Below are 24,511 nucleotides of genomic sequence, written 5' to 3'. Positions count from 1 at the left end.
GTCTGATGTTGAAGCTGAAACTCCAATACTTTGGCCACCTGATGTGTCGAGCTGACTCATTTGAAATGACCCTGATGCTGGGAAAGATTGAGGGCAGGAGGAGAAGGGGACAACAGAGGATGAGATGGTTGGATGGCATCACCGACTCAATGGACATGGGTTTGGGTGGACTCCGGGAGTTGGTGATGGACAGGGAGGCCTGGCGTGCTGCAGTTCATGGGGTAGCAAAGAGTCAGACACGACTGAGCGATTGAACTGAACTGAACTGAACATGACCTCTTAGATCACTGAGTTATGAGGAGAAGTGATGCATGTATTTCGTATGTTATTAATTAAACTGCAAATACCTTTATGGACCAAATTCACTCCTCCCCAGGGATCCACATACTCATGATGCAATTTGCTCCAACAACCTGTATACTTGAGTGACAGTGATATTCAGAGTTTCCAGCACACAATGAACATTTAGTTTATGAAGAAAGTAAGACATTGTTTCAACTCCCTGGGATTTTTTCCAAAGGCACAATGACACAGTTATGTTATAACTGTGTCACAATGACATGTGTTATATTAGTTACCTAAGGATGCTGTAATAAAAAACAAAAATTTAGTGACTTAATGATAGTTTTATTATTTTATAATTCTGGATGTGAAAGGACCAAACTGGACTAAAATCAAGGAGTCAACAGGGCTACATTTCTCTCAAGGCTCTTATCATTGCCTCTGCAAATTCTTGAGACTGTCTACATTCTTCTTCTCAAGGTTTCTATCTTCTTATGACTCCAGTTGTGCTTTCATTGTCACCTGTACTCTAACTTTGGATTTCCTGCCTCTTCTTATAAGATTATATTGGGCTCCCACTTATAAACAAGGATATTCTCTCATAGCAAGAGTCTTAATCACTTTTGCAAATTTTTTTTTCCATGTAAAGTAAAACATTCACTAGTGAGTGTTAGGACATGGATCTCTTTGGGGGGCTATGTTTTGCTTACTTGACTTATAACTTGTTTTAATTGAAGTGTATTGATTTACAATGCTATATTAATTTTGTAGTCAAAATGTGACTCAGTTATACATATACATTTTTAATATATTCTTTTCTGTTATTGTTTGCCACAGGATACTGAATATAGTTCTCTGTGCTGTACAGCAGGACCTTGTTCTTTATCCTTTCTTTATATAATAGCCTACCTAACCCCTACCCCGTTTACCTTGACAACTGCAACTCTGTTCTCTATGTCCTTGAGTCCGTTTCTGTTTCATAGGTAGGTATATTTGTCTCTCTCTCTTTTTCCTTTTTTTAGGCTACATCATGTACCTTGAGGTTCTTTGGTCCCTACCAGGAATCAATCCCAGGCCCCTGCAATGGAATTATGAAATCCTATCCATTGGACCATCAGACAATTCCCTGGGCCATTTTTTGGATTCCACATATAAGTGATATCATATGGTATTTGTCTTTCTTGTTCTGACTTAGTATGATAATCACTAGTTTATCTATGCTGTTGCAAATAGCATTGTTTCTTCATTTTTTTTACAGCTGAGTAGTATTCCATTGTATATATGTTCCTCATCTTTTCATCCCGTCATCTATTGATGGACATGTACTTTGTTTCTTTGTCTTAGCTATTGTGAATAGTACTGCTATGAACATAAGGATGTATGTATCTTTTTGGAGAAGAAGATATATGCCCTGGGGTGGGATTGCTGGATCATATGGTAATTCTATTTTTAGTTTTATGAGGAACTTCCATAATATTTTCCATACTGGCCACTTCAATTTACATTCACACCAATAGTACAGGACGGCTCCCCTTTTCTCCACATCCTTGCCAGCATTTGTTATTCGTGCAACTTAAAAAATATATATTTATTTTAAATTGAGGATAATTGCTTTACAATATTGTGATGGCTTTGCTATACATCAATATGAGTCATACAAATTTTAATGATGGCCATTCTGACTAGTGTGAAGTGGTGCCTCACTGTAGTTTAATTTGCATTTCTCTAATAATTAGTAGTGTCGAGCATCTTTTCAAGTGCCTTGGTTGTTTGTATTTCTTCTTTGGAAAAATGTCTACTTAGGTCTTCTGCCCATTTTTCAATGGGGTTGTTTGCTTTTTGTTATTTTTGAGTCGTATGAGCTGTTGTATATTTTGGAAATAAAGCCCTTGTCAGCTGCATCATTTGAAAATATTTTCTCCCTTTCTGTAGATTGTCTTTTCATTTTGTTTATGGTTTATGGAGGTCCTCTGGCTTTGGCACATCAGAGCCCACATTAATGGAACACATCACATGCCTGGCTCTGCTCTAAGCTCTTGACATGCGTCCCTTATTCAGTCCCTGCGGCTGCTCTGTGAGGGCGGGGCCATCACTGAAGGACGAGGACCCTGAGCCCCAGCGTGGGAGGGACTCGTCAGAGGTCCCCGAGCTGGAATAGGGGCCCAGGCAGGGGCTCGGCTCAGGCTCTCAACTGCTGTGTACTGAGCTCAGGGATGACATAACCCACCCCATCCAGGGCGGCTTAGACCGTCTCCAGTCATCCCGGACTCCTGAAAGGTAGTGTGGTCACCACCATTTCCCAGATGGGGAGACAGGACCACAGGCGCTGTGAGACGTCCGCAGGGCCACACAGCCTGGAAGGTCGGCGCCACCGCTCCCTGAGGGGCTGCCCTGTCACCAGGTCGTGTCACCAGTACATTCTGCAAACGTTACAGGTGAGGAAGGGGGAGCGGCACAGGGAGCTGGGTCACAGCCTTGACATAATGCCCCACTTTGGGTGTCTCTACTCTGTGCTGGTGATTTAGACAGAGCACCTCAAATCCTTCCAACTCTCCTGAAAGGAGACAATGATGATTACCACTTTACAGAAGAGAAAACTGAGGCTGGGAGAAATGAAGGGACTAAGTCTTCACCATTCCCTCCACAATGTCCCAGTATTTCCTGTCAGCCCCAAGCTTTCATTTCCATCAGCAGAGCAAGCACCCACCTTCAGGAGCCCCCACAATGACCAACACTCTCCCATTTTCTCTCAGATTCTTGACTTCAAGTGACCACAGAAAGGCGTGGCCTCTGAGGGCCCAGGCAGAGACTCTGGGCCCAGGCAGAAGACGCGAGCTCCTGACACCTGAATCTAGAATAGGAACTCTTGCTCACATGGGGATCCCACCACCCTCTAGGGAACACCACTCCCTCCTCATCCTCAGTCTGCAGAGCCAGGAATGGGCGTGCCCGGGGCTGCTGGGATTGCAGTGGCCCCTCTGGGCTCTGTTCACACTAACCTTCCCAGACCTGCTCCACAGGAGCCTAGTGAAGGGGCAACATCACAACAACGGAGAAAATCTCCTGATGCTGCTAAGTGTGCCGAGTGCTGCCATTTAGAAGAAGTTCAGCCCATCCCATCAAGAGACACTGCAGTATCTATCTGGTCCAGGTTGTAAAGCTAAACTTACCTCCCACAGTGGACTTCTCTTTAGCGCCACTGCTGAAGAACAGAACAATACAAGGATTTCAGAGGACAGAGCTGGAGATTTCCCCCACACTTTGACAAGCACAGTGGGGTGTGCAGAGAGCAGGGCTATGAGTCAAAGTGCCTGGGGTTCAAACTTGGCTCCCCGACATGCTCACTGAACAAGGCCCCTCTCTGAGCATCAGTGTCCTCATCTATAAAAGGGAAAACAGACACCCTTCTTTCTGAACACTGGTTATAAGGAGTAAATGTCATGAGAAAGGTTCAGTATCTGACAAGCTGATGCTCTCTGTCCCCCTCTCCTCCCTCCTTTCTCATCCAGGGAATCATCTGGGCAGGCGACCTGGAGAAGAGGATGATCCACCTTCTGGGAAGCCGCAGATCTGAGTGGCGGTGGAACCACTTACTACTTGTGACCGAGGTTGAGCAAGGGACCCACCATCTGGGAAGTTAAGTAATATCTACAAATCAGGAAAAAACCACCTTCCCTGCTAACGTCTGAAGGTTGAGGAGGCTCAGTTGGTACCATGACTAAGAGGGAAATTTAGCAATATCCACTCAAATAATCATACACATATCCTCAGACACCTACAAATTGACACTTGCTTTCTATCTTTACAAGGGTTAAACTATAAGCCACTGTAGCTGCTGACCTTCAACACCTCCTGAAAGAAGATCAGAAATGAGGCGCTCTGTGACCTGGGAAAACCTGACAGAACAGGCCTTCAAATACTTAGATATTTTCTGGAGATGATTTTATAAGCCCAATTCCTCCATCTCCTCCTATCTAGGAAAGCACCAAAATCCTTCATGGTGACATCTGTTCCTTGTGACTAGCATAAACCTTCTGCAAAAAATGAGTGCTTGATTGCATGTACTCCCTTCACCAAAAGCACACATACATTTGCGCCTCCTGCCCCACCCCACCCCGCTTCTTTGGAGCAATCTCTCAGAGCTATCTGAAATGCTGTCTCTGAGGCTATAGTCCTCATTTTGCCCCAAATAAAACTAAACCCACAACTCACATCGTACATTTTTTCCCCGTCGACAGCTGCAACAAAAGCACTTCCAGTGGTTACCTCCCCTTTGAGGAGGGTGACAGGTAGAAAGATTATTGACCTCAGCACTGTTTCAGTAGCCCAAGGTTAGGAACAACTTAGTGTTCATCAACAGGAGACCATAAGATGAATGATACTGTCTCCATATGCTGAGAGTTAGGTAGTTGTTGGAAAACAAGGCGGCTCTTGGTGCTCATATGAAGTGAGGGATTTGGAATCATGTGGCTGAAATTAAGGAGTGGTTTCCAGTCATGTCAGGCTCAGGGTCTGAATGTGAGGGGCCTTCAGAAACTTTGGGAAAACCATGAAAAGAACCTATTCCATGGTTAATTCAAGGAAATTTTATTCTGCAAATCCTATGTGCCAGGTACTTCCATTAATTGAGTTCCAGTGCCAGTGCAGGAAGAAGACTGGCTTTGAAATAGATTGGGTTCTGGAAGGATCCCCTCACTGACCATGTGACTGTGGTCAGGGCCCCTATATCTCTTGCTCTCAGACCCCCATGTGTACATGGGAGGTTGGGAGGATGGTGTCTAAAGGTCATTCCTCTGCGGACAGCCCAGGATTCAGGAGTTTGAAAGAGGATCCAGAATTTTGGTCAGAACACTCTAAATGATCACCTTTGCTACCTCAATGGGGCTGCTCCTAAGTCACCCACATGAACCTCTTCCCTGGGGAGGGACATTCTGAGATGACCCAGCTCTGCTGGCAGCCTTCAGTGACTGTGTGAGTCAATCCCTGAATCACAGGAGGGTCTTCTTAACAGATTCCCAGGAAACACCCAACCTCTAGGCATCTCTTCTAAGCAGGGCCATGAGTAAACACTGAGCCTGTGCTATAGGAATTTCTTCTCAGTGTGATGCTTCTGAAGAGGAAATAGACAGAATTTTCACTCCTTGACCTAGATGACTCTCTCTTCTTTCAGAGGAAAGAGAACATAAGCTTCATGGAATAAGAGCCCTTTTCTGCTTTGTTCACTTCTGCTTCCACAGCATCTGGACCAGGCCCTGGTTCAGAGTAGGTGTTCAGTATGTGTGAATAAAGGGAAGACTCAGCCACATTGAGGTGAGCATTCTATGGAGGCAGGAATGAGGTCTGGACAGTGACGGGGCAAGTCACTCAGACATTCATCTCCTTTATCCCTGGATCAAAGGGCTGAATGGTGTGAAAAAGACAAGGGCTGTGGAGCCAGGCAGACTGGGGACTCAGAATTTTCTCACTTTTACCAGCCATGGGGCCTTGAGCAAATAGCATGAACCCCATAGGTCTCAACTCCCCTGATCTATAGAAGGGAGTAAAATCACGACCCAGGTCATGGTATAAGCACCCACTGCTGTACATGATTGTGTTTTTTGGTTCAAAGAGTGGAAGGCATTCTTGTTGACATGTTATCAGAATCCAGGGGACAAAGGAGACACAGGCCATACTCACCACTCACAGTGAGATGAGTGCCTGGTCCAGACTTAAACTCCACATCACCATGTTCTCCTCTCCGGAACTTCACACAGTAGTAGACACCAGTGTCTGCTGGGGTGATGTTACTAATGCGGATGGAAAAGTCCAGGTTGTTTCTCTTTGTGACATCTGAAACATTTGTTACTCTGTGGAAGGGGGCTGCTTTTTGACTGTAGATGAACTCCCGACCTGGCCCAGTTCCTCTGAACCACTTGATGGGCCCCACGGGGCTCAGGGAGGTCACAGTGCAGCGCAGAGTGGCCATCTCTCCTGCTGCAACTGACACAGACCTCTCAGGCTGAATCACCTGCAGCTCCCCATCACCTGCTGCTCCTGGAGGAAGACACAAAGTATTTATTTATTCATCCTCATGTGATCCTGTAGGTGTTCTTCACTATTTATTAACAACAGCTTTTATTGACTTTGTACTCCATGATCCAGCCTTAAACTCAGCCTTATGCATGTATGTTGCATGTACATTGCATGTAACCTGCACAATCAGCCTGTTACATGAGATCCTTATACAAGAGAGGAACCGAGGCACAGAGAGGTCAGTGACGTGGCAGAGACTGGATTTGTGCATTAAGCCCTCTCTGGAAGTGTCGTGCTCCACCAAATACTTCTGGTTGTTCACTGTGTGTCCTCAGGGAGTTATGCATTTCTATCCTTTGTATTAGGTGGGACCACATGACCTCTTAAATCACTGAGTTTTAAGGAGAAGTGATGGATGTATTTGGCATGGTTTTCATTTAACTGTAAAAACCTTTACGAACCAATGTCCCCCTTCCCCAGAAATACACACTCATGTTGGACTTAGCTCCAATGACCTGGATACTTGAGTGACAGTGATATGCAGAGCTTCCAACACACAATGAACATGAAGTTTAAGAGGAAAGTAAAACATTGTTCCAAGCACCTAGAATTTTTTTCCAATGACATGGTCATGTAATATTAGTTGCTTAAGGCTCTGAGAGAAATTATCAAACATTTAGTGGTTTAAAATGACAGTCTCATTATAATGCCAGATGTCAAAGTACCAAAGATTGTATTATTGGACTAAAATCAAGGAGTCAGTGGGCTACATTTCTCCTGGAGGCTGTGATCATTGCCTCTCCAAATTCTTGAGACTGTCTACACTCCTTTACTCACGGTTTCCATTTTCTTATGACTCCAGTCTTGTTTCCATTGTCACCTGTGCTTCTCTAACTTTGGCTTTCCTGCCTCCTTCTTATAAGGTTATGTTGGTCCACAACGATAATCTAGGTTATCCTCCCCACAGCAAGAGTCAATCACTTTTATAAAATCTCTTTGGCCACGTAAAATAAAATATTTACAGATGAGTATTAGGACATGGATCTCTTTGGGGGTGTTTTTGAAAATTTGTTTACTTGATTTAAAACTTTTTTATTGAACAACAGTTGATTTACAATGTTGTGTTACTTTCAGCTATATAGCAAAGTGATTCAGATATATACACGTATATGCATATGCATATTCATTTTTAATATATTATTTTCCATTATAGTTTATCATAAGATACTGAATATAGTTCTCTATGCTATTCAGTAGCACCTTGTTGTTTATCTGTCACATATGTAATGGCTTATATCTGCTAACTCCAACCTTCCACTTTGTCCCTCCACCTACCATCTCCCTCTTAGCAACTGCTAGTGTGTTTCTGTTTCATAGATAGGTTTGTGTCATATTTTGGACTCCTCATTTAAGTGATATCATACGGTATTTGTCTTTCTCTTTTTTTACTTCACTTAGTATAATAATCTCTAGCTTCATCCATGTTGCTGCAAATGGCATTATTTCATTCTTTTTTATAGCTGAGTTGTGTTTCTTTGTGTACCACATCTTCTTTATCCATTTATCTGTTGATGGACATTTGGATTGTTTCCAAGTCTTGGTTACAATGAATTGTGTTGCTATGAACATAAAGGTAAATGTACCTTCTTGGAATAGAGTTTTGTCTGGATATATGCCCCGAAGCAGGATTGGTGGATCATATGGCAATTCTTTTTTTTAATTTTTCTGAGGAACCTCCATACTGTTTTGCATAGTGGCTGTATCAACTTATTAACATATTCCCATCAACAGTGTAGGAGGGTTCCCTTTTCACTACATCCTCTCCAACATTTGTTATTTTTAGAGTTTTCAGTGATGGTCATTCTGACTGGTGTGAAGTGGTACATCATTGTAGTTTTAATTTTTATTTCTTTAATAATTTGGGCTTCCCTGGTGGCTCAGACTGTAAGGAATCCTGGATTGCAAGAGACCTGGGTTTGATTCCTGGGTTGGGAAGATCCCCTGGAAAAGGGAATGACTACCCACTCTAGAATTCTTGCGTGGAGAATCCCATGGACAGAGGGACCCAGTGGGCTACAATCTGTGGAGTTGCAAAGAGTCAGACATGGCTGAGTGACTAATACTTTCACTTTTCTCTAATAATTAGTGATGTTGAGCACCTTTTCATGTGTCTGTAGGCCATTTGTATTTCCTCTTTGGAGAAATGTTTATCTACATCTTCTGCCCATTTTTCAGTTGAATATTTTTGTTTATTGTTGTTGAGTTGTATAAGCTGTTTGTATATTCTTGTACATTAAGCCTTTGTAAGTCAAATCCTTTTTGAACATTTTCTCCTATTCTATAAGTTGTCATTTTGTTTTATTTATTGTTTCTTTTGCTATGCAAAAGCTTGTAAGTTTCAGTCTCACTTGCTTATTTTTGTTTTTATTTCTATTGCCTTGAGGAGTTGAACTAAGAAAACATTGGGACAATTTATGTCAGAAGCTGTTTCGCCTATGATCCTTTCTAGGAGCTTTATGTTGTTATTTCTTATGCTTTAGTGTTTAAGACATTTTGAGTTTATTTTTGAGTGTCATGAGAGGGTGTATTCTAACTTCATTGATTTATATGCAATTGTCCAACTTTACCAACACCACTTACTGAAAGACTGTTTTTTTCCCCATTGTATATTCTTGCCTCCTTGTCAAAGATTAATTACCTATAGGTGTGTGGGTTAACTTCTGAGCTCTCTATTCAGTTCCATTGATTCATATCCTTGTTTCTGTGCCAATACCATTGAACTCAGTCAATACCAATGAAGCAGAAGTAGACGTTTTTCTGGAATTCCCTTACTTCCTCCATGATCCAACTAATGTTGGCAATTTTCTCTCTTGCTCCCCTGTCTCTTTAAAACCCAGCTTGTACATCTGGAAGTTCTCAGTTCAGGTACTGCTGAAGACTAGCTTGAAGGATTTGGAGCATTACCTTGCTAGCATGTGAAATGAGCATATTATATGGTACTTTGAACATTCTTTGGCACTGCCTTTCTTTGGGATTGGAATGAAAACTGATATTTTCCAGTCCCAGTCCAGTCCCATGGTTGAGTTTTCCAAGTTTGCTGGCATAATGAATGCAGCACTTTCACAGCATCATCTTTTAGGATTTTAAATAGCTCAGGTGGAATTCTGTCACCTCCACTAGCTTTGTTGGTAGTAATGCCTCCTAAGGCCCACTTGACTTCGGACTCCAAGATGTCTGGCTCTAGGTGAGTGACCATACCATCATGGTTATCCGGGTAATTAAGAGCTTTTTTTATACAGTTCTTCTGTATATTCTTGCCACCTCTTCTTAATCTCTTCCACCCCTGTTAAGTCTTTACCATTTCTGTCCTTTATCATGCTCAAACTTGCATGAAATATTTCCTTAAATATTCCCTTAACCCAAGTTAAGGCTGAATTTCCTTAATAAATCTCCAATTTCCTTGAAGAGATCTCTAGCCTTTCCCATTCTATTGTTTCCCTCTATTTCTTTGCAATGTTCATTGAAGAAGGCCTTCTTATCTCTCCTTGCTATTCTCTGGAATTCTGCATTCAGTTGGGTGTATCTTTGCATTTCTCCCCCGCCTTTCACGTCTCTTTCTTCCTCAGCTATTCGTAAAGCCTCCTATGACAATCACTTTGCCTTCTTGCGCTTCTTTTCCTTGGGGATAATTTTGGCGACCACCTCCTGTACAATGTTACAAACCTCCATACATAATTCTTCAGGCATTCTGTTTACCAGATCTAATCCCTTGAATCTGTTTGTCACTTCCATTGTTTAATCATAAGGGATTTGATTTAGATTATACCTGAATGGTCCAGTGATTTCCCCCACATTCTGCAATTTAAGCCTGAATTTTGCAATAAGGTGCTCATGATCTGAGCTACAGTTAGCTCCAGCTCTTGTTTTTGCTGATTGTATAGAACTTCTCCATCTTTGGCTGCAAAGAATATAATCAATCTAATTTCGATATTGACCATCTGGTGGTGTCCATGTGTAGAGTCATCTCTTATGTTGTTGGAATAGGTTGTTTGCTATGACCAGTGTGTTCTCTTGACAAAACTCTGTTAGGATTTGCCACGATTCATTTTGTACTCTAAGGTCAAACTTGCCTGTGACTCTGAGTATCTCTTGATTTCCTACTTTTGCATTCCAATCCCCTATAAGGAAAAGATTTTTTTTTTTTTTTTTTTTTTTGGTGTTGGTTATAGAAGATGCTGTAGATCCTCACAGAACCAGTCAACTTCAGCTTCTACAGCATCAGTGGCTGGGGCATAGACCTGGATAATGTGATGTTAAATGGTTTGCCTTGGAAAGGAACTTGAGATAATTCTGTTATTTGTGAGATTGCACCCAAGTTAAGGCTGAATATTGTCACCCTGCTTATTTAACTTATATGCAGAGTACATCAGGAGAAATGCTGGGCTGGAGGAAGCACAAGCTGGAATTTGCCAGGAGAAATATCAATAACCTCGGATATGCAGATGACACCACCCTTATGGAAGAAAGTGAAGAAGAACTAAAGAGCCTCTTGATGAAAGTGAAAGAGGAGAGTGAAAAAGTTGGCTTAAAGCTTAACATTCAGAAAACTAAGATCATGGCATCCAGTCCCATCACTTCATAGCAAATAGATGGGGAAACAGTGGAAACAGTGTCTGACTATTTTTTGGGGGCTCCAAAATCACTGCAGATGGTGATTGCAGCCATGAAATTTAAAGACGCTTGCTCCTTGGAAGGAAAGTTATGACCAACCTAGACAGCATATTAAAAAGCAGAGACATTACTTTGCCAACAAGGGCCTGTCTAGTCAAGGTTATGGTTTTTCCAGTGGTCATGTATGGATGTGAGAGTTGGACTATAAAGAAAGCTGAGCGCCAAAGAATTGATGCTTTTGAACTGTGGTGTTGGAGAAGACTCTTGAGAGTCCCTTGGACTGCAAGGAGACCCAACCAGTCCATCCTAAAGGAGATCAGTCCTGGGTGTTCTTTGGAAGTCTGATGTTGAAGCTGAAACTCCAATACTTCGGCCACCTGATGTGAAGAGCTGACTCATTAGAAAAGACCCTGATGCTGGGAAAGATCGAGGGATGAGAAGGGGACGACAGAGGATGAGATGGTTGGATGGCATCACCGACTCAATGGAGATGGGTTTGGGTGGACTCTGGGAGTTGGTGATGGACAGGGAAGCCTGGTGTGCTGCAGTTCACGGGGCCACAAAGAGTCGGACACGATTGAGCGACTGAACTGATATATTTATTATCATTTTATGCCTTGTTTTCCCATCGATTTTATATTTCTATATTGTCCCTTTCTTTTTCCTTTTGTGGTTTGATGATTTACTTTTATACTATACTCATGTTTTTGGTTTTTGTGAATCTATTCTGTTTTTGATTTGTGGTTATCATGTTTCTCAAGCATGTTAACCCCATCATATATCTACTTGCCTTAGACTCATAGTCGTATAGGTTCAAACACTTTCTAGGACATTTTTTAAAGGTACCTTTTCCTACCCTCCTTCCCTACATTTCATCAACATGATTCTGGTGTCCTCTTTTACATCTTCATATTAATCCTTTTGCTGTTCACTGTGGTTATCATCACTTTCACAGAATTTTTATTTTATTTTTTTAAAATATGTGTATTAGCTTATTTAGGTGATTTGTTTTTCAACTGTGATTTTTCTTTCCTATATGTTCTTACTCCTTTTCTAGGTAGTGAAGGTTTTTCAATGTTTCTTTTAAAATAGGCTTAGTACTGATGTTTTCTTTTCGCTTTGCTTGTCTGAAAAATTCTTATCGCTCCTTCTACTCTAAATGAATATCTTGCTGGGTAGAGGATCCTCGGTTGCAGATTTTTCCCTTTGAGAACTTTGAATCAAAGTCTTGCCACTTCCTCTGGCCTGAAACATTTCTGTAGAGAAATCTGCTTATGGCCTTTTGAGGGTTCCCTTGTAATTAACTCTTTGTTTATCTCTTGCTACCTTTTAGAATTCTTTCTTTAACTTTTGCCATTTTTTATTTTAATATGCCTTTGTATAGATCTGTTTGGGTTTATGGTATTTGGGACCCTTTGAGCTTCCTATTCCTGAATACCTGTTTCCTTCTTTAGATTTGGGAAGTTTTTAGCTATAATTTCTTCAAATTTTTGATCCACTTATCTGTTTCCTTTCTGGAATCCCTATTATGTGTAGGTTTTCAAGCTTTTTATTATCCCATAAGTCTCTTATATATTTTTTAAATTTTATTTTATTAGTTGGAGGTTAATTACTTCACAACATTTCAGTGGGTTTTGTCTTTATTGCTTTTATTTCTTTGGTATCCTTTTGCTTGAATGTCTGTCTACTGTCCTGACTCAGTGATTTTCATTATTCTATATTCCAGATCACTTTTTTGTTCTTCTGCATTATTTTTTCTGCTCTTCATTGCCTTTAGTTCACTTTTCATCTCAGCAAATGATTTTTCTAGTTCCTTTTTACAATATTCTGCATTTCTGTTGATAACCTTCTTAATTCCTTTAGTATTTTCATTATTTCCTTTTTGAAATCAGTGTCTATTAATCTAAAAAAGTCTGTGTCATTGTTTGTTCTTTCAGGGGAATTCTGTTGGTCTTTTAACTGGAATTGATTCCTTTGCTAATTCATTTTACCTATACTTTTCTTATTCTGTGAGTTCAGAAGAAAAGATATCTACTGGGGTCTTGGAAGACTATTTATTGTGGGAGCATCCCTGTGTAGTTTGTGTGGGTTTAATATTTTTGGTGCAGGGACTATTTTCAGTGTGGATGCCTGCCACCTCTTCCCTCAGTGTATGTTCACCATTATCCCCTTGATGGGAGTGTGCAGACGTGGTGGCTGGTGCCTAGTTCTCGGGTTTGTGGCAGTGGTGGTCACTCACACATGCCTTTGGAGCTCATTATGGGAGTGGACATAGCTCTTGACCATTCCTGAAGCCCCAGGGCGCAACAGTGCCCTCCTGAGTGCACCTGCTCCTCAAGATGGCTCCTAAACAAGGGGTTGGCAGGAGTGACTGGTGATACCTCCTGGAGCTTGTATAGGCAGTATCTTGCCACCTGAGAGCAGAGAAAAAGGCTGCAATGGTGGATCCTACCCCTCCCCTTTCACATCCCCCAAACAATACGTCCTCATGTGAGGTCATATCAGGTTCCTACACCTTCAGGCTATTTCCATACAGTCCTTTGCCAGGGTCTGATCTCTGAATCCTGAGCTACAAGTACCCAGCTCCCACCCAAAGGGTCCATGATTTTCTCAGGCTGGGGAGTGCTGATCAATGGCACTGACCATCTCTGCAAATCTCTCTCTGGTCTAGCTACTGCAAACCAGGTGTTGTATTCGCCTCTGAGATTCTGAAGCTCCCCCTCTGTCCCAGCTTATATCCCTACTGATGAGGAGACTTCCTAGGGTACAGGAACCTTTCTCTTTCACAGTTTCCCCCAAGGTGTGTAGGTCCCCTCCTGATTCCTCTCTTACTTTCTCCTTTTTTTTCTTTTTTCTTTTGTCCTATCTGGTTGCATGGAGATTTTCTTGCCATTTCAAAAGTCTAATTTCTGCCAGCACTCAGTAAATATTGTGAAAATTGTTCTGTATGTAAATGTATTTTTGAAGTATTTGTGGGAGAAGGTGAGCTTCTCCTACTCCACATTTAGGTGTCCTACTTCACAATTTTGATTGCTTCTTCTTTGTTGGGGGGTTATTTTCTATCACACATACCTGTCCTGAGAGTTACATCAGGACAAAAATCTATGTATGTGTCATTGTCATGCAGGATGAATGATGAGGCAAATTAATGGAATCTGAATGAGGGTTATTCAAGCAGCTCACCAATCAAACAGTTTGAAAAATCAAACTAGATCAATAACAGAAACAGAAATAAGATATTCACCAATACATAAAATTCAAACTACATTTTCTTAAAAAATCAGTAGGTAAAAGATGAAATAACCAGGGGAATTAGAGAATGCCTGGAGACAAATGAAAGCATAAACACATAATATAAATACATGTGAGATGCACAGAAAGCAACTGTAAAGGGAAATCCTACTATTCAGCAACAAAATAACAAACAACTCAACTTAAATATGATCAAAAGAATTGAACAGGCTTTTCTCCAAAGAAGATATATAGATGGTCAACAAGCATATAAAACAGTGCTCAACATCACTACTAACTGGAAAATGCAAATTAAAACCACAGTGAGATAGCCCTACATATCCTCTAGGATAGCTATTATCAAAAAACAAAACAAAACTGAAAATAAGGGTCATCTAAGATGTCAGGAAGCAACAGTTAGAACTGGACACGGAAAAAGAAACTGGTTCCAAATAGGAAAAGGAGTACGTCAGGGCTGTATATTGTCACCCTCCTTAATTAACTTATATGCAGAGTACATCATGAGAAACGCTGGACTGAAAGAAGCAGAAGCTGGAATCAAGATTGCCGGGAGAAATACCAATAACCTCAGGTATGCAGATGACGCCACCCTTATGGCAGAAAGTGAAGAAGAACTAAAGAGTCTCTTGATGAAAGTGAGAGTGAAAAAGTTGACTTAAAGCTTAACTTTCAGAAAACTAAGATCATGGCATCTGGTCCAATCACTTCATGGCAAATAGATGGGGAAACAGTGGAAACAGTGTCCGACTTTATTTTTGGGGGGCTCTAAAATCACTGCAGATGGTGATTGCAGCCATGAAATTAAAAGATGCTTGCTCCTTGGAAGGAAAGTTATGACCAACCTAGATAGCATATTAAAAAGCAGAGACATTACTTTGCCAACAAGGGCCTGTCTAGTCAAGGTTATGGTTTTTCCAGTGGTCATGTATGGATGTGAGAGTTGGACTATAAAGAAAGCTGAGAGTCGAAAAAAATGATGCTTTTGAACTGTGGTGTTGGAGAAGACTCTTGAGAGTCCCTTGGACTGCAAGGAGATCTAACCAGTCCATCCTGAAGGAGATCAGTCCTGGGTGTTCATTGGAAGGTCTGATATTGAAGCTGAAACTCCAATACTTTGGCCTCCTGATGCGAAGAGCTGACTCATTGGAAAAGACCCTGATGCTGGGAGGGATTAGGGGCAGGAGGAGAAGGGGACGACAGAGGATGAGATGGTTGGATGGCATCTCCGACTCCATGGACATGTGTTTGGGTGGGCTCCAGGAGTTGGTGTTGTACAGGGAGGCCTGGCGTGCTGCAGCTCCCGGGGTCGCAAAGAGTCAGGCACAACAGAGCGACTGAACTGAACTGAACTGAATTACATATATACAATAGAATATATATAAGTCCTAAAAAGCAATGACTGTCTGACACCTTCTACAGCATGGATGAACATTAAAAATATGCTTGGTGAAATAAGCCAGATAAAAAAGGACAAATAAATGATTCCACTTATATGAAATACAGAGAATAGGCAAATTCACAGAGAAAAAGTAGAATAGATGTTACCAGGGAGGCAGAGAAGGAGTTATAATTTAATGAATAGAGTTTCTGTTACAGAGGCTGAAAAAGTTCTGGAAATGTATACCTGTGAGGCCTTCACAACATTGTGAAGATACTTACTGCCACTTTGTGTCCTTAAAAATAGTGAAACTGGTAAATTTTGTGTTATGTATATTTCACTGCAATAAAAAATTTGCAAACTGAAACAAGGTGACTGTCCCATGTAGAGCATTTGAATTGAACTCCATGACTCAAGGAAGAATAAAATGTGTGGTTCTAACCGTTAATACATTTGAGGAACCTATAGATGAATTGGGAGAGAGAACTATAGGGGCAAGAAAGCAAGGAAACAGTAAACTCCAAAATAGTGTTTTGAAAAGAACTGTGGGTGGTTTTAATACATTTGAACAGTGAGTTATGAGTTGAAGGGACATGAGTCACCATTGTTCCAATTATTTAACTACAAGTACAAATTTTCCAGGTTAATTTCATTGCCTCACTGACTGTCTAGTTTCAGGAGATACAGAGAAGTACAAACACAATCTTTCTTATTTGAAATATCCTATTATACAGGTGTAGGTCTAATTGCTGGGATGTAAATCAAAAGAGCAAGTTGTTTTGATGCCACAAGCAAATCCTGTATTTTTTTTTTTTTTTTTTTTTTCTATTTCTTCCCCACTCCTTAGGGAGAAAATGTGTGGTTCACCTGTGCAGAGTGTGAGCTGATAAATCCACCCACTCACTAGGCACTATTTGGGGCTTCCCTTATAGCTCAACTGGTAAAGAATCTACCTGCAATGCAGGAGACCTGGGTTGGGAAGATTCCCTGAAGAAGGGAAAGGCTGCCCACTCCAGTGTTCTGACCCGGAGAACTCCATGGACTGTATTGTCCATGGGGTTGCAAAGAGGCTGACAACTGAGTGACTTTTGCTTGAGCACTGTTTATAACCAATTATGCCTCCTAACGGGAGAAGGCAATGGCACCCCACTCCAGTACTCTTGCCTGGGAAAGCCCATGGATGGAGGAGACTGATAAGCTGCAGTCCATGGGGTTGTGAAGAGTCGGATATGACTGAGCGACTTCACTTTCACTTTTCATTTTCATGCACTGGAGAAGGAAATGGCACCCGACTCCAGTATTCTTGCCTGGAGAATCCCAGGGACGGGAGCCTGGTGGGCTGCCGTCTATGGGGTTGCACAGAGTCGGACACGACTGATGTGACTTAGCAGCAGCAGCAGGCCTCCTAACAAGGGTGCATTCTCTTACAGGGAAGGTCCTGTGATGTACCAACATCATCAAATGGTTTAGTTTTTAAAGTCTGAAAAAGAAGACTGAGGTTGGGGAAAGTGAACTGCTAAGATGAAAATGGGAAGAAACATGAAAAAAAGTTGGAGAGAGAAATGGAGGGAGAAGAGGGATCAGAGACACAAGGAATAGGGGAAAAAAATCTCTACAATCATGAATCAGTAATTTTTCTATTTATGTCTCTGGCCCAGGCCTTTCCTCTGAACTTGCTTTGCAACTCTCCACTTGTCATGTTTTTTGGATAGAAATAGATATCTCACAGTTAACAACATCTGAAACCAAACTGAATCTTCCCCCCACCCTCTGTATCTCAGCTGAGCCACCATACTTCTTCTAGATACACAAAGCTCAAAGTCATAGTCTTTCCTCCCACCACAAATCCTATGCATCAGAAAATCCTCTTCAGCGTGCACCCAGAACCTGAATTTTTTCCTCTTATTTCTACTAGCTACTATCCAGGTGCTAGCCATTTTTACATCTTCTTTTTTGCAAGTGTATCATAACCTCAAATGTTCTGGTTGCTTCTATGTCCTCAGTAGTCTATTGTCAACCAAATGTCAGAATAAATATATGACTTGGGGAAAAACAAAAGGAACTTGTACGTATGCAAGAAGCAGAAGAGCCCAGAAGAAGAAAACGACAAACCTTCCCCACACTCCCCCCTCTGCATACCTATTGACAGAAGTGGTTGAAATCTCATGATCATGAGATAGAAGCAGGACCACAGCAACAAGAAGACCAAAGATTAAACTCATGAGCTCTAGTATCAGATTGCTTGAATTTAAATCATATTCCTACCATTTACCATTGAGTGACCTTGAACTTCTTCTTGCTCTGTTTTCTTATCTGTAAGGTAGGGGTGACCAGAAGATCTAGCTTGGATATGTTGTCACATGAGAAAATAACTGTGAGTATTTCCAACAGTGTCTGGCACATGATGAACATGCAAGAAAATGAATAGTTATTACTCAATAGATTTCCTGAGGCATGGAGGCTTCAATCAGCATTAGATTATATAGATTTTATAAATATGGATATAAATATAATTACAGATATGCATATGAGTATATAGATCATATAGGCAAGAGTCTCTGTGTCTTTAATCCCCTCCTTTCTTCCTCAGAAAGAGGGGACTCCAAGATAGTAATGCACAAAATTCTACCCATTTACCAAGAACCAAGTTTTCTTAAGAGTTTGAGGAAGGATAAGCCTTAGTGGTGCAGACGATAAGGAACCTGCCTGGAATGAAGGAGACCTGGGTTCGATCCCTGGGTTGGGAAGATCCCCTGGAGAAGGGCATGGCTACCCATTCCAGTGTTCTTGCCTGGAGAATTCCATGGACAGAGGAGCCTGGGGTCTACAATTCATAGTGTCGCAGAGAGTCAGACCCTACTGAACAACAAACAGTTTCACTTTTCCAAGGGATAAATATTTACAGAAGTTAAAAGGAGAGCTGTAGAAACTAATTATCTATCTATGTCATTTCATGTAGAGTGAAAAATGATTCATGGGAAAAATAAGGAAGTCATTTTGAAATCTTATTTCTGAGAACATTTCCTCATACCCACTCATTCACATACATTAACATGCACATACATAAATAACATGCATCCACAAACACGTATTAAAATGTAGCGTAGAATGGTAGTGTACAGGTTGTTTTGAGGATCAAACAGCATTATAACAGATGTTTAAAGCTCGGTAAAAAAAAAAATTAGCAGATAGGAACCATCTAACACATCACTGACAAAAGTTTGGGAGTAGACACTGCAAGATTTTTAAATGAGCAGCATGATGTGTGATGACTTACCTATTATTTACTTCTCTGTTTTCTGATTTTTCTGCAATTAGGCTCCTCTGAGAAGCTGAGCAGCACAACATGGCTCAAAGAATCAATTCTGCAGTTGGACATCCTGGATTTGAATCCTGTGCTCTACTGCCTTAGATGACATTGTGACATTGGTCAAGTTACTCTCTGCCTCAATTTCCCCATCTGCAGTTCACTGTTAATAGTTATCGCACTAGGAGATTCTGAGAATTAGATAGTATGTACAAATCTGTCGTGGTTGGTGTTTGAAGTATCTGTTTGGAAGCCTCTGGTAACATGCTGCAGGTGATGGATCCACAGAGAAAATACTCAGATCCCTGATTTCATGCTCTCAGATAATGTCCACCCCTTGGACTTCTGTAGCGTGGATTGAACACTCATGTTTACATAGAGACCGTAAAAGTACAAGGGCAGTGTAAGGTCCAGAGGGCAGGAAAAAGGAGATTCTACCCAAAGGAATACTTACCTGGGAGTCCCAGGAGCAGAGTCAGCAGCAGGCAAAGAGGAGGAGGGTGAACCCAGAAGGCAGGGATAGGCATCATAGAGGCCTGAGGAGCCTGCTCTGTCCAAATGTGTCCTAGGGCAAACCCGAACATCTGTGCTCAGTGGAGAGGAGAGAAGCCCCACCTCCTGTGATATAAGAGGAAGTGCCTATGATGATGTGAAATGTTTGTGAAATTGTAATCTGCTTCTCCATTCTAGACAGTTTCTGCTTCAGATGGTGAAATAGAATTCAGACAGAGAAGGCTCATGGAGAGTGAGGAGTTACTCATCTTATGTTTTCAGAGAGATTGAACAAGCCTAATAGAAATAAACTTGCTCCTCACTTGGCTAGAGCTTGGGGCCACTGTTCTCTCCATTGGGCCCTTGACCCCATCCATGGTGAACCCCAATTTGGGAGCCCTAGGCAAACTCACAGATCCCAGGAAGAATCTGTGGCTGTGGGCTTGTCCCAAAGTACCAATTCCAGGACCCTAGGATGTGGCTGGCTTGTAGTCTCATTCTACATCTGACTCAACCAAAAGAAGTTTCTCCAGGGCCTCTCAACCCTGTGGAATGGAAGCAGGTCTGCTCCTGTAATGATTTCCTACTCCAATCCTTTAATGATGTAATTAGTAAAACTTAGCCAATTTCACAGTGCAATGTGGACCTCAGATCTTGTATGACCTGCCTCCAAAAAAGAAATCATTTCTTACTTCTTTCACAAAAGGAAGTGCTTTATATGACCCAGAAATTACGCTCCCAGACATTTATTCAGAAAAATGAAAACTACCTCCACACAAAACCTGTGCATGAATGTTATAGCAGATTTTTCTGTAAAGCAAAAATTTTGAAAAAAAAATCTACCAATAAATATGTGTACAGTTTAACAAACTGTGCTGCATCCATAACAGGAAATACTATTCAACAGCACAAAGGATGAGTTTTACATATGTGTGTGTGGAACAATTATAAGTTTCTTGAAGGTATAAGGTTGAATACACAAAGCCAATCTCAAAATATGAATTCCACCGATTTAGCATACTTGAAATTATATGGAAAGAAAATACAATGGCATTTGCTAGAGGTTTGGTTTGGTGGGGATGTATGTCATTTTAAAGGGCTATCACATGAGAGAATTTGTGGTCATGTGATGTATATCCTGATCATGGTGGTGGTTATACAAACACACAGATGAGAGGATCAACATAAGCCAAAACCAGGAATGTTACAAAGACAGCTATAAATAGCAACTTCACAGAATAATAACATAACATAGACACTACTAAGTTATTCAAAATTATATTCAGTTCAGTTCAGTTCAGTTCGGTTCAGTCGCTTAGTCATGTCCAACTCTCTGCGACCCCACAGACTGAAGCACACCAGGCTTCCCTGTCCATCACCAACTCCCAGAGCTTACTCAAACTCATGTCCATCGAGGTGGTGATGCCATCCAACCATCTTGTCCTCTGTTGTTTCCCTTTTCCTCCCGCCTTCAATCTTTCCCAGCATCAGGGTCTTTTCCAATGAGTCAGTTCTTCGCATCAGGTGGTCAAAGTATTGAAGTTTCAACTTCAGTATTAGTTCTTCCAATGAATATTCAGTACTGATTTCCTTTAAGATGGACTGGCTGGATCTCCTTGCAGTCCAAGGGACTCTTAAAACTCTTCTCGAACACCACAGTTCAAAAGCATCAGTTCTTCAGGGCTCAGCCTTCTTCATAGTCCAACTCTCACATACATACATGACTACTGGAAATAACCATAGCTTTGACTAGATGGACCTTTTCTGGCAAAGAAATGTTTCTGCTTTTTAATATTCTGTCTAAGTTGGTCATAGCTTTTCTTCCAAGGAACAAGTGTCTTTTAATTTCATGGCTGCAATCACCATCTGCAGTGATTTTGGAGCCCCAAAAAATAAAGTCAGCCACTGTTTCCATTGTTTCTCCATCTATTTGCCATGAAGTGATTGGACCAGATGCCATGATCTTAGTTTTCTGAGTGCTGAGTTTTAAGCCAACTTTTTCACTTTCTTCTTGCACTTTCATCAAGAGGCTCTTTGGTTCTTCTTCACTTTCTGCCATAAGGGTGGTGTCATCTGTGTATCTGAGATTTTTTATATTTCTCCTGGCCATCTTGATTCCAGCTTGTGCTTCATCCAGCCTGGCATTTGCATGGTGTACTCTGCATATAAGTTAAATAAGCAGGGTGACAATATGCAGCCTTGATGTACTCCTTTCTCAATTTAGAACCAGTCTGTTGTTCCGTGTCCAGTTCTAACTGTTGTTTCTTGACTTTCATACAGATTTGTGATGAGGAATCAGATGCATCTGTGTGGCATGAAGTCAGGAGTAACAAAACATTACATCTCATCTTCCATAGAGTCGTGTCCATAAATGATGCCTAAGGATGAGAAAACAACAAGTTGCTATCAGTTCAGTTCAGTTCAGTCGCTCAGTCGTGTTCGACTCTTTGTGACCCCATGAGTCGCAGCACGCCAGGCCTCCCTGTCCATCACCAACTTCTGGAGTCTACTCAAACTCATGTCCATAGAGTCAGTGATGCCATCCAGCCATCTCATCCTCTGTCATCCCCTTTTCCTCCTGCCCCCAATCCCTCCCAGCATCAGGGTCTTTTCCAATGAGTCAACTCTTCGCATGAGGTGGCCATAGAAGCATGCTATAATGACATGTGCATGCATCCTCAGTCACTTCAGTGGTGTTAGGCACTCTGTGACCCTATGGACTGAGACTGTCAGGCTCCTCTGTCCATGGGGATTCTCCAGGCAAGAATACTGGAGTGGGTTGTCGTGCCCTCCTCCAGGGGATCTTCACAACCCAGAGATCAAACCCATATCTCTTATGTCACCTGCATTAGCAGACAGATTCTTTACCACTAGCACCACCTGAGAAACCCATGCTATATGACATTTGGCACTAAAATCTAATAATCAGTTAAAAGAGTTGAAAGTGGTTTTCTCTCAGAGGTGGAAATTGGCAGGAGGTTAGGAAGGCTCTAGTTCTCATATGGAGAACTTAGAAATGTTTGCCATGTAAAAAAATTTGCATGTGAATCATTATGAAAGATAAAACTAAGTTGAATGATTGGATTAATGTTAACAGAGTTACACATTTTTTTTTTTTTTAATGCCTTTGCTGTTAGTCAGGCTGTATGAATCACAAGTTGGAATCAAGATTGCTGGGAGAAATATCAACAACTTTAGATATGCAGAAGATAGCACCCTAAGGGCAGAAAGCAAGAAACTAAAGAGCATCTTGATGAAGGTGAGAGAGGAAAGTGAAAAACCTGGCTTAAAACTCAACATTCAAAAAACTAAGATCATGGCATCCCATCACATCGCTTCAGGGCAAATAGATGGGGAAAAAATGGAAATTGTATCAGACTTTATTTTTAGGGTACCCAAAATCACTGCAGACAGTGACCACAGCTGTGAAATTTAAAGATGCTTGCTCTTTGGAAGAAAAGCTATGACAAACCTAGACAGTGTATTAAAAGTTCAGATATCACTTTACTGACAAAGGTCTTTCTAGTCAAAGCTATGGTTTTTCCTGTGGTCACGTATGAATGTAAGAGTTGGACGATAAAGAAGACTGAGCACTGAAGAACTGATGCTTTTGAATTGTGATGCTAAAGAAGACTTTCAAGAATTCCTTTGACTGCAAGGAGATCAAATCCATCAATCCTAAAGGAAATCAACCCTGAATATTCATTGGAAGGACTGATGCTGAAGTTGAAGCTCCAGTCCTTTGACCATCTAATGCAAAGAGCCAACACTGGGAAAGACAGAGGGCAGGAGGAAAAAGGGGCAACAGAGGATGAGATGGTTGGATGGCATCAATGACTCAATGGACATGAGTTTGAGCCAACTGTGGGAGACAGTGAAGAACAGAGAATCCTGATGTGCTGCAGCCCATGGAGTCACAAAGTGTTGGACATGACTCAGCAACTGAACAACAACAACCCTTAGCAATGGTAAGAGTTTTGTAGCTTACTGGAATGACATTCATGATATACCTCAATTACAATCATTAGACAAAACTATTGAAAGCAGTATTAGTAATATTTAAAGATTCCATGAACAAGACTTTCTGGTCTTACATTTAACCCTCTTAAACCCATTATGAGTTTATTTTTGTGGATGGTGTTAGAAAGTGTTCTAGTTTTCATTCTTTTACATGTAGTTGACCAGTTTTCCCAGCGCCACTTTTGAAGAGACTGTCTTTTCTCCATTTTATATTTTTGCCTCCTTTGTCAAAGATAAGATGCCCATAGGTGGGTGGATTTATCTCTGGACTTTCTATTTTGTTCCACTGATCTATATTTCTCTCTTTGTGACAGTACCATATTGTCTTGATGACTGTAGTTTTGTAGTATAGTCTGAAGTCAGGCACGTTGATTCCTCCAGTTCCATTCTTCATTCTTAGGATTACTTTGGCTATTCAGGGTCTTTTGTGTTTCCATACATATTGTGAAATTGTTTGTTTTAGTTTCTGTGAAAAATATGTTTGGTAGTTTGATAGGGATTGCACTGAATCTATAGGTTGCTTTGAGTAGTATACTCATTTTCACTATATTGATTCTTCCAATACAAGAAGATGGTATATTTCTCCATCTATTTGTTCCATCTTTGATTTCTTTCATCATGTTTTACAGTTTTGTATATGCAGGTCTTGTTTCTTCATGTAAATTTATTCCTAAGTGTTTTATTGTTTTTGTTGCAATGGTGAATGGGATTGTTTCCTTAGTTTCTCTGATTTCCAACTCTTAAAGGAAAACAAAGAACACTCTCCAACATAAATCACAACAAGATCCTCTATGATCCCCCTCCCAGATTAATGGAAATAAAAACAAAAATAAACAAATGGGATCTAATTAAACTTAAAAGCTTTTGCACAATGAAAGAAACTATAAGCAAGGTGAAAAGACTGTCCTCAGAATGAGAGAAAATAACAGCAAATTAAACAACTGACAAAGAATTAATCTCCAAAATATTCATGCAGTTAAATACCAGAAAAATGAATAACCGAACCAAAAAGTGGGCAAGAGACCTAAACAGATATTTCATCAAAGAAGATGTACAGATGGCTAATAAACACATGAAAAGATGCTCAACCTCACTCA

General features: G+C 41.0%; 1 pseudogene; it reads right to left on the bottom strand.

Annotated features, from left to right (window-relative positions):
- The window catches only part of LOC136159401 (signal-regulatory protein beta-1-like), a 35,809-nt pseudogene extending 16,331 nt beyond the window's left edge, over positions 1-19,478 (bottom strand).
- Between the last annotated feature and the right edge of the window lie 5,033 nt (positions 19,479-24,511).

The sequence above is a fragment of the Muntiacus reevesi genome, chromosome 2 (assembly GCF_963930625.1).
Source record: "Muntiacus reevesi chromosome 2, mMunRee1.1, whole genome shotgun sequence".
Taxonomy (NCBI): domain Eukaryota; kingdom Metazoa; phylum Chordata; class Mammalia; order Artiodactyla; family Cervidae; genus Muntiacus; species Muntiacus reevesi.
The sequence above is the reverse complement of the archived record's forward strand: the minus strand, read 5'-3'. Positions and strand labels throughout refer to the sequence as shown.